Source organism: Crocodylus porosus, unplaced genomic scaffold (genome assembly GCF_001723895.1).
Source record: "Crocodylus porosus isolate Cpor-Errol unplaced genomic scaffold, CroPor_comp1, whole genome shotgun sequence".
Classification (NCBI taxonomy): domain Eukaryota; kingdom Metazoa; phylum Chordata; order Crocodylia; family Crocodylidae; genus Crocodylus; species Crocodylus porosus.
In genome coordinates, this window is record NW_017728943.1 from 72,048,088 (window position 1) to 72,059,642 (window position 11,555).

General features: G+C 44.6%; 1 long non-coding RNA gene across 1 annotated transcript; it reads left to right on the top strand.

Moving 5' to 3' along the window:
• Positions 1-3,316: 3,316 nt before the first annotated feature.
• Positions 3,317-5,644, top strand: LOC109319788. Its single transcript, XR_002103628.1, has 2 exons — positions 3,317-4,117; positions 5,182-5,644. It is a non-coding gene; the product is annotated as an uncharacterized LOC109319788 (long non-coding RNA).
• The last annotated feature ends 5,911 nt before the right edge of the window (positions 5,645-11,555 follow it).

The following is an 11,555-nucleotide window of genomic DNA, read 5'->3' on the forward strand; positions in this document are numbered from 1 at the left end:
CCGACACCCCCCCACCCCGCAGCTTCCCCTATACACACACAGGCTCCCTACACACGTACATGCATTCACACTCACACCCTCTTCACATGTATACAGGCTCCCCTGCACCTATACACACAGCCTCCCCTATACACACATATAAGCTCCCCTATATACACACACATATACAGGCTCCCCTGCACCCATACACGCATCCTCCCGTATACATACACAGGCTCCCCTACACCCATGTGTGCACACATACACATACAGGCTCCCCTACACAACGCACAGCCTCCCCTATACACACATACAGGCTCCCCTAGACACACACACACACACACACACACACACACACATGTGCACGCTCCCCTATACACATATACAGGCTCCGTACACACATACACAAAGCTTCCCCTATACTCACATACAGGCTCCCCCTACACACACGCACACAGAGGCTCCCCCTGCATGCACACACACACACACACACACACACACACACGCTCCCGTATACACATATGAAAGGTCCACTACACACATAAACACAGCCTCCCCTACACACACATGCAAGCTCCCCCTGCACACAGAGAGGAGAGAAGCCCCTTCAGCATCATGGGTAGTGTAGTCCAGCCAGCATGCCAGCCCATAGACAACAAAGAGGAACATGAGGCACCATGACAACAGTACCCATGAGCTGCCCCTAGCAGCATGTTGCTAATCCACATGTTCATGTTTTGGGCCCAAAACATGGGGGTCTTTGGCTGAATTTTTTTCTGAAAGCCCCAAAAGTTGACATTTTCAACCAAAAAATTGACTCTAGTGTCTACAGTAACTACAGGTGACATCTTCTATTTGCTATATACATGTATTTGGATATATAATGTGCCTGTTAAGGTTCTTTGTGGTATCTTTTACTATGTGTCTGTCTGAATACGATATGAAGATCAAGCAAGCTTTTGGACTCCTCTGTGTTTCTTCAGGGTTCACCATGTAATTTGATATGATATCTCTATCATATGATCCTGCAGATATAATTCTATATCTTTGGGCAGCTTTGTATACTGAAGATCCATTCCACTGGATCGTAGGAAAATAGGTCTAGAAGGGACCTCACAAGGTCATCTAATCCAACCCCTCTACTCAAGACAGGATGGTCCCTTAAACCAGTGTTTCTCAACCTTTTAAGCAGCAAGTACCCCCTAACTTCTGAAAATTTTAATAAGTACCCCAACAGTCAATTTTCCAGGGGATTTTGAATCTACAGACTAATGTGTGCCATATGGTGGAAGAAGAAGGGCTGTGTATATAAGGCTGTGTGATATGACAGATGTCTGATTTGGTGTGGGTAGAGTTGCCACCTTCTACACCAGGGGTGCACAACTCAAGTATGTACCGGACGGAGCTAAAGGTGATGTTGGCCAAAGGTAGGAGGGCTGAACCAAATTATTACTGGGAAATTTGACTTTTTAAATTGCACCGATTTTTTTGCCATAGTTTTGAGAGGAAAAGAGGGCGAGAGTGTTGGGGTACCCGAGTACCCCCAGGGGTATGTGTACCACAGGTTGAGAAGCTATGCTTTAAACTATCCTGGTTACATGTCTGTGTAGCCTGCTCTTGAAAACTTCCAAGGATTTGAGATTCCGCTGTGTTCCTAGGTAGCCTGTTCCAATGCTTGAGTACCTTCATTGTCAGAAAGTTTCTTGTAATCTCCAACCTAAATTTTCCCTACTGAAACTTGAGGTCATTACTTCTCGTCCTCTTCAGTCATAGAGAAAAGCTCAACTCCATCCAGGTATTTCCTAATCTCCCTGTATGTTTGTGCTCATCTGTATGCCTTTGTTTAGCATTATATACATTAAGTCTTATCCTGACACATTTACTCTGTATCACAGATCTCTATGGTATAGATTTATGCATCCATCTCTTCAGCCTGCCATACACACTTGAAATGGCATGGGTGTCTAGCTTGTGTCTTGTGCCTATGAAACAAGGTTCCATATATGGACATCTATATGAGTGTACATAGCACTGCCTGTGTGTGCTCAATATGCAAGTGATTCCACTTAAGTGAGTGACCCTTTTGCACCCATGTGTGTTTCTGGCCTTATTTGATGGTGTGTGTCTTTTGTATGTTATGTTTCTTTGTATGTATGTATGTCTCCTCTGTACAAGTATGGATGTACTGTTTGAATTACGGGCTTCTTTTCACACCACAGCATGTAAATTCTATGCATGTGAGATAGGCATGAGAATATCTCATATATGTGAGGTGCCATATGGGCACACAAGTGACAGATCATGTGCGCATGGATGGATCTGTGCCCGCTTGTGTTTCTGCCCATGTTATATTTCTGCATGCCCCTGTGACTCTGTATGTCACTAAATGCCTTTGTATGTTGCACTGTATGTATATAAATCCCATTTGGACTTTATTCATTATTCACTCTGGTTTGCAGTTGTGCATACATATACACATCCCGTATGTGTGTGTTTATGTGTGCACACAGTCAAAGATGGCAGGGTGCTTGTGTTTATATGTACTTCTGGAATTACATCAACCTACTCTTTGTTTTGGGTTCATGTTGTGATGCTGTGCAGCTGTACGAGTGTCCAGGTGTGTGCAGATGTCATGCGTGCAAATGTGTGGCTCTGATGTGCGCACCCCTATGGGTATGTCCAGGAGAAGCACATTTGGACGCATATCTCCTATGCCTCAGAAGACACAAACTGAAAGCCTTTCATGCTAACCTGTCCAGAGAGGTAATGAAGGGCAGAGCACTGAGCAGTTTTGCTGACGGCTCGCTTTATTCTGGCTGCAGAAGTCTCTTCAGAGAGTCTAACAGCCTTATTTTTCTGTCTTTTACATTTTCTTCAAGTGTTTAACGGGGGGCAAGAAAGATCTAGCAGCCTCTTCCTGCCACTGAATTCTTGCCAATAAAAAGGAGAACTTTTACAATCTGTTCTCCTATGCCTGATCCTTGTCCACTAAAGACATTTTTCTTTTTTTGTACAAAAATCGAGTTGGCCTAATAAAAGCGATCACCTCTACCACAAGTCCTGATGCCTTTTGCCAACAAAAAGGCATTCCTGCCTACTGCTGATGTGGGCTGGGGGTGCAGGACAGCTGCTCATGACATCGTGGTGAGGAGGCTTGAAATGGCATTTGCAGAAATGCCTGCTTGAGCAGCATTATGAAACGCCTGCCATTGCTTTTGACCCGCGCCTGCACCCCGCGCCCCCCTCCTGCTCCTGCTCTTCCCAGGAAACACAGACCAGCTTAGGAAGCAAAGCGGGGAAGAAAAAAAGTCAAATGAAACAGTCCAACCTTACCTAGGACGTGAGGGATTCATGCAGACTTCAGAGCCCTGCTTGCAGTTCACATCGCTTTGAAACACCCGCAGAAACGCGGAGACCAACCCGCGCCAGAAATGATTTCCTCCTCCAGATATCCAGATCGAGATGATTTTTTTTTTTTTTGGCAGAAGCCGTCAAATGGTATACATGTCTATTGAATCAAAGGGTTTTTAAATAAAACCCACAAATCGAGGTAGCCGGAGCCGAGGTGCGCGGGTGCAGCACAGGGCGGGGGCGGGGGCGCAGGCGGCGGCCGCTCCGTGGTCGCGGCCCGGGGGCTCGGCCCTTCCCCTCCCGCCGCCGGCTCGGGAATGCCTCCGCCGTGCGCCGGGTTGCAAAAGAAGAAGAGAGGAGAGGAGAGGAGAGGTGGGGAGGGGAGGGGGTAGGAAAGCAGGAAGGAAGTTGTGAGCTTGTCTGGGGTTGAACTCAGCGGAACAAGTTTCTTTTTTTTTTTTTTTCCTCTATGGCTTGGCAGGACCGCTGGAGGGAAACACTAACAAAAAAAAAGTTTCCATTGTTAACTAGCAAAGAAAAAAAACCGTTTCAACCTCTGTGGGTTAAAGATACACCATCCATTTTCCATCCCTCGTTTGATCTTGCTAGATATGTCTTGCTGCCGCTGTTTTGAAGCCTCAACCGAGTTTCTTTTCACCAAGATGATCCGGGGCGGCCGCTGCCCTGCGGCTATAAGGGCCCCTTGGCAGACGCAGGCCGCTCAGCCTCCCCCAGCCGCGCAGGTTAGGTGGGGTGGGAGGGAGAGCGGGAAAGTAGCAATGGAGAGGTAGGTTTGCCTTCTCTGACCTTGGTGGTGTTTCTGCTGCTTTCACTTTATAGCTTTTCGGATTAGAAAAATCAGGCGAGGAGTCTGTTCTCTGCGCACACCAGGCCAAAGCGTTTAGGGGTCGAGTCAGTCCCACTGACATCCCAGTAAGAGCCTCTGTGCAAGTGATACTTAGGGCATGGGTGAACCAGGCAGCCGCCAGACAGAAAGGGGGCCCCAAAATGGTGGGGTTTCCATTGTCCAATTATTGTTATGGTTATCTCCCGCAAAGGGGGGCCTGATGCTAAAAGTTCACGTGGAGCCACCAGGAGTCTAGGTACAGTGCTGCTGGCCTCACCTGTTTGAACAGCCCTGAGTTTTTCTAGAAACCAGCTTGGGTCTGTCTGCTTGGTTCCCAGCCTGCTCTTTTTAGTCATGGTACACTGGTGCAACGTTACCATAAAACTGTACTTTGCTGTTTAGATAATATTTGATACCTACTTTATACTGTGCTAAATGACTAACAGATGCTGTGCAATAGTGCAGGGGTTGTCAACTGGGCTTACACGTACCTCTGGGGGTACTTGAGATGGCCCTAGAGGGTACACACAGGTGGCTGGAGATGGAGTGCTGCCACGCAGTATCCCGCACTGCTGCAGAGGTGCTGCCCACACGGCTGGACACCGGGGGCAGGGGAAGCCCCCCCCACTGCTCACCACTCCCCTTCCCCCTCCCCCCCAGCCAGAGGTACACTGCTCTGTGTCCAGCCGCTGGGGATACAATGATACAAAAAGGTTGAAAACCCCTGCAATACTGACTTCTCCATACAGATTGTCAGCTGCTGCAGACTCGCTGCTCCACAAATAGGGATGTTCGCTGTGGTTCTTCCCCCATATATGTATAGGGCACAAGGCACAGAGAAGGGCAACACAAAGGATCGGGAATATGGAGCAGTCTAGGTAAACCCTGAAATGAGAGTTTGGGGTTGCCCATGGTTTATCTACATCAAAGATGACTTAGCTCAGCTAGGATTTTGTACCATGACATCTATTTCGAGCTGGCTGCCTTGGTATGTTTTTTTGCAGTGAAAACACAGGAGGGAAGAGAAGCAGAAAGATCTCTGAATTGTAGAACCAGAGGTGAGTTGGCAATTCCCCAGACAGACAGATCCACTGAGAATTAGCACACATGCTTTCCAGTGAAAGCAGTGTTGTTTTATTTCAAACATTGTGCAGGAAGAGGTCTTCCCACAAAAAACTTTTTCTGCAACATCTGCACTCATTCAGAATCCAGTCCTTCAAAGATCTCCAGGAATACCAGTACATGATTAATCAGAAGTAATCTTAGGAAGAGGAATTTAGACTGTCGACAAGTGGCTTTCATGTTCCAAAACAGGACATTAAACAGCTTTGCTTCCGAGACTGACACTTGTGGAGTATGGTGAGAAATAATGATGTATGAAATAGTTTATGTTTATTTTGCTGACACGCACATTTTCTGTTAGCATATAAAAATCTTCCCACAAAAAGAATGGATTATTTTAGGAAAGATTTTCTGTAATGCTTCAAGTTACTAACCCTGGAACACAGCTGTAGGCTTGAAGAAAGGCCAGTGCAGTGGCCAATTAATTATAATACTTTATGTAAAAACACATGTTGTAATAAGAATACACTGTGCAGTTCAGCAACATCTACTAGCCTTCAGGGCTGTGTCCAGGCAAGCGCAGCCGTGCGGTATGAGGTACATGTCTGTGGCACCACGTCTGCAGCATGCAGTGCACATCTGCAGCATGCGGTACACATCTGCGACACCACACACCACCTGTTCGGCTGTTCTCCACACTGCAAAGGAGCAGTGCAGGAGGCAGGGGGTGGGTTTGACCCCTGGATATCCAGGGGTCAAAAAAACCCATACCAAAAAAAAAATGGAGCGGCACATACAGCGACAGCATGTTTCACTCAAACCCAGAGCAGGGCCAGCTGGAGCTGTGCTGTGGGTGCTGGCCAGGCTCTGAGTGACAGGATTGCTGCTGCTGCACCCCCAGGAGGCCCCCAGGTAAGACTGCTGGGGCCAGCCTCCCCTACCCCACCTGGGGTAACCTGCTATGCACCAGGAGGTGCATGGGACAGATGTTCCCTGGGGACAACTAGTGGAGGCACAAGGTACTCCATTGCTAGTTGTTCCAGAGGAACCAAAAGTTCATATTCTTCTGTATGTGGCCCCGGAGTGTGATATACTGGAGTATGAAGCATCTCCAGCTGGAAGAGAACTCTGCTGCCTCAGTAATGCAGACTCCCATGAGCACATCACATATATACTCTGCTTTCTATCCTGGCTTCCTATAGGATTTTGAATTGAGTCCAAGTTTTTGGTCCTAATCTTCCAGGTTTTCTACAGCCCAAGCCACAGAATATCTAAAGGATTGCTTAACACTCTGGGAAGAAGACCAGGGTTGACATTTTCTCTTCACTAGCACAATAGAAGGGGTAAAGCTCATCTGTGAAAAAGGGGTAAAGCTCATCCCCTTCAACTCTCCAGAAGGGGTAAACTCATCTGTGCAGGAGGGAGAACTTCCTCAGGAGGTTGGTCTGAGATGGTGGAGCACACTCCCCTAGGGCCTAGGGACTATCACAAATTTTACTGCCTTCCACCCCCAGTGCAAGACACATTTATTTGACTTTGCGTTCTCTACCATGAACACAGAGAACCATGTGTGTATTACAAAACATAACAAAAACACTACTGAAAGAATTGACTGTACTTCACATGCTTCTTCCTCTGGGGAGAGGATGGAAGAACACTCACATGACAAATTTTAGTTACACTCTCAATACATTAATGTGGTATAATAACCTATATAGATTAGAACAGAATACCCACTCTCTGCATACTTCAGTATCACCCTGCCTATTAATAACAATGACTGCAAACTATCCTCATTTTGAATGTGATTCTACATTAATAGATGATTGGGGCCTGGTGCTAGTAACACCAAAGTTGCAAGTTTGATCCCAGGGTTGGACTAGATGATCTCTTGAAGTCCCTTCCAGCCTTACTTCTCTATGATCCAGCTCTGTGAAATAACAGGCTTTCTCTATGTATTAGGAATAGATTTTCAGAACTGGTGTATCTATTACTGCTTATCTATGTCAGCATCTGTGAGTGGTGATAGCACCCTCTCAGTGCAAGGTACCATTTCACTGATTCTTTCCGAGAGTAAGTCCAGCTTTATTATAAACTGTATGCATAAATAGATTAACATAAAGCAATTCTACATAAGTCAACTGACTTCCTCTATGTTTGTGTCAGTGTGACTGAGAATGATTTGGCTAATATTTTATAGGAAAAGTAGCCACCGATGACTTCAGAGGAAATACAAGACTGAACTGCATGTCAGGAAGAGGATGGGAGTCACGAGAACAGTATGCTTCTGAACATCCTAAGGATGAGGCACAGGGTGGTGGGTGAAGCATAGGACTGAGAATAAGGTGTCACATGTTGGTTCCACTCCAGTCCCTTTTACACTGCTTCAGTAGTTCAGAGAGGCCAAAAGACAATCAGCTCATGCCAGCTGAGAATTACTCTGATGTAAGCGAGCTTTCTGTTACGTCAGAGCTGGCTTGCTTGTCATTGCTCTACTGCCTTCTCCCCTCAGACCTTCACACAGTTGGACTCCACCATAGGGTGTATGTTAAGATGGGAAGAGTGCAGAGGTAGGGAAAATTGTGTTGCAACCAGTGCTCAGCAAGCATATAGTCTGGCAATGACTATAGGAAGCTGGTTGAATTTAGAGCAGCCTCTAGGCTTCACTAACCAGTGCCGGCATTCATATCTGTGTAAAGCTACCTTGAATATCAAGAAGTCGGCTGTGGCTCTGAAAGCTTCTCTCTCCCCTTCCCTCTGTTAGTTCTACCTGCTGTGCCAAACAGACACTCAGTACAGCACAGAACCCGAGCCAAGGATTTACAGGCTCTGTTCCTGGCCCTGTTCTACTACTGACTTACTGGATGTCTTTGGGAGTGTATCTTTTTGTCTTAGTTTGCCTATCAATTAAATGGGTAGGATAATATGTATTCTGCCACAAAGGACTCTATGGGTGCCCATACATGAGCATGGAGGCTGCTCCAACACGATGCACTGGAATTCCAGTGCATCAGAACAGATTCAGTCGAGTCTGCTGGAGTGTGGCAATATGCCATGCTACAGCAGCTTCCTGCATCTCATGTATCAGCATCTCCACGCTTAGAAGTGGTGGCATGGGCACCTGTCAAATGAGGTTTAGTTCAAGTGGCCCCCACCATTTTTAAGTGCAAGGACACTGATACAGGAGACACAGCAGCACTTTAATTAAAGCGGGTCTCAGAGCTGTTCTAATTAAAGCACCAACCTCCCACCCCTGGAGCACATGTACAAGTGTCCTGTAATTATAGATTACTTGATGCTTGTAAAGTCTTTAAAAAGAAATAGTGAACATGAGTGTAAAGTACTTGTACTATACTAAGGACCATCAGATTGGATCATGTGCTCCAGAGGGTTGGAGACATTAATATATTTCAAGTGTTCTGGTATCTATGTATGAAAAGTATTATACAAGGGCTAAGTACTCTGAATAGTAATTATATACACAGACATGCAGAAAGAGAGAGTCCCTGGCCTTTCCCCCTGGCCTTACACAAGCATCACAGATTTTAGTCATTAGTGGGCATGTCTACACATCACTGTATGGCAACGTTGCTACAGCACCATGCTTTAGTACTTCCTTTTGGAAGTACTAAAGCATGGCGCCGTAACCACCTGTACTGTGTCATGCGCACAGTGCATGGTTCGATTTCACTACTACATCGCCATAGTGGTGTGCTGTACCAAGGGAGTGCACCACTACGGTGACATAGCTGCCAATCATGTGCAGACCCATGTGATTACTAGGTCCCCGTAGTGTGCCATACGGCAACAAAGCACTTTGCTACTAGGGCAACGAGCAGATGCACCCATTGTTCTGTTTGATGCAACAGATTTTTTTCTGATGGGAACACTATGTCCCTCTCAAGTAACTAACTTGTGTAAAGATCTACTAAAATATGAGGGGATTTCTTATGAACATGTACAGGCCTTTATGTTGCGTAATTCCATTGACTTTGGTGGCATTGTTGCTGCTTTATCTCAGGAGAGAAGAATCAAGGTTTATAGTACGTATATGTCATTGATGTGTCCCCTGTTTTGCAAAAGTGTGTTAGTCCATCAGTAAGCCGGCCTGTGGTTCCTAGTTGCTAATAATAATATTTGTACGTCTACATATCTGTAGCATGTCCTGTGATTCAGCATTAAGGTTTCCTTTTTGCCCAGAACTCACAAAGGGTGTTAAAAACACATTAAACATTTTTGTTGTTGGAGGGGGCAGTCCAGAAAGAGGATGCAAAGAGATTACAAACTCACTCTTTTTTTCCGATGCTGCTAAATGTTAACAACTATTTCTGGAAGAAGGGATAAACCTTGAGTCTTCAAGTAGAATTTCACTGTCTTGGAAGGGTCTCTGCTACCCTCTAACCAAAATTATTCCACTGTGTGGACTGTGACTTAATAGCCATAATTGGACAACTTTGCATTCATTTAAAATCATCTTATTCTGGCAGGATGAAGACAAACTGGGTTTTTTAAAATCTGTAATATGTCATAAAAGTCTGTTTCACCAGCACAGGCATGGTTGCTCCCTGCTTTTGTAAAAGGTGATAGATGTATATTGTGTGACATGGCTGAGATAATCCACAGCACCTTTTTCAGGATGAGATGAACAAGAAGTCACAGGAAATGTTGTCAGAGTTTCCATTCTCTGTAATAAGTGGCCTCTGGTTTAAAAACGGAGGGGGAGGGAGTGGGGAACAGAGGACACAGGGCACTTAAGAAGACTCAGTTTATATTTTTAGATCCCACAATGGGAGACAGGCATTTAACTAAAAATTAAGCACCATAGATGCATGTAGGAATCTACTGTTTCATACATCTGAGAGTCTGTGGCATAATAATGTATTTTAAGGGTTTGCAAAAATATTTCTCATAAAACACATGGAAGAACAATTATTTATCTCATACTTTTATGTCTGTGGAAGAAAAAAATGGCCTTTGAATAAGTCCAGCAGATTTAAATCAACTGGTAAGATCTAGGCTGATTTTAAAACATTTTGTATAGCTATAGAAATAGAGCTATGGAACTATACTTAAACAATGTTGCTGGACAACAGTGTCTTATTTTTCTATATACAGTACTTATTGCTATGCAACGGATAGTGAAAGTCAATGGACTTCTGACCCTGAAAGACAGCTGTAGTATAGCAGGCACTGAAGAACCCACATTCTTAAATGAAAAAGCAAAGCAAGCTGTTTCAGGCAAGTACATCTTCTCAAGATAGAGTGAAATTCATGTTCTGGTTCAAGGCAGGGAACTTACTGTTTTTTAATCTGAAAAACAAGAGATGGGCAGAATCCCTATAGAAATAATCACATTCATATGAAAACTTTTGCATGCAAACTCCATATACTTGTGTGCCCACACTGTTACCCACACATGATCACAGTATGAGTCTGTATATAAATGTATACCATGAGCAAACACATACAGCATAAACATGCATTATGTAAAGATAAGAAATTCCTGCCCAGAGGAGTATCCCATCTATTTACTCCTCTGTGAAATATGAAACACTATAACCAGAAGGAAATATGAATACATCCTGCTTACCAACAAAAAATTTCAAGGTAAACAGACTATTTCAACTTTTCTCTGAGCCTAATCTGCATATAAAATTAACTTTTCCAAACAGGAGATTTTACCACCTTCAACTCTCCTATGAATTACAAACTTTCCATTCTACCCAGGAGAACTTTTACAATCCAATGCCTGGCAAAGGGCATTTGTGCCTAAAAGCTTGCAATTAAAAATTTTTTTTTGCAAAAATCTGGTTGGTCTAATAAAAGATATCACCTCTACCACGAGTCTTGGTCCCAGTTATGTATGCACTCACACACTCATGCAAGTGTGCATGCACACATTTGGGTCCACACACCAAGCACATTTCCAGCCTAATCTAGAATTTAAAGATCTAGTCATTGCAAAACAAAATTTATTTCTGACCTAATATTGTCGATTTATGAGGATCAGACCATTCAGAAAAAAGTGGATTCTTAGTCTTGTACTTAGTATGGGACTAAGAGGTAGAGGCTCCATTCCCAGCTCTGTCAATGACTTATTGTTTATCCTTATGCAAGTCTCTTTGGCCAGACATTTGAAATCTAACTAACTGAAGTCAGACACTCAAATCCATATTTGTGGCTGAAACAAGTACTCGGAGGGCGGTGAAGAGTTAAGCATACCCAGCTTCCACTGAAGTCATAGTTTCATAGTTTCTAGGGTCGGAAGGGACCTGAGCAGATCATCTAGTCCAACCCCCTGTCATGGCAGGAAAGA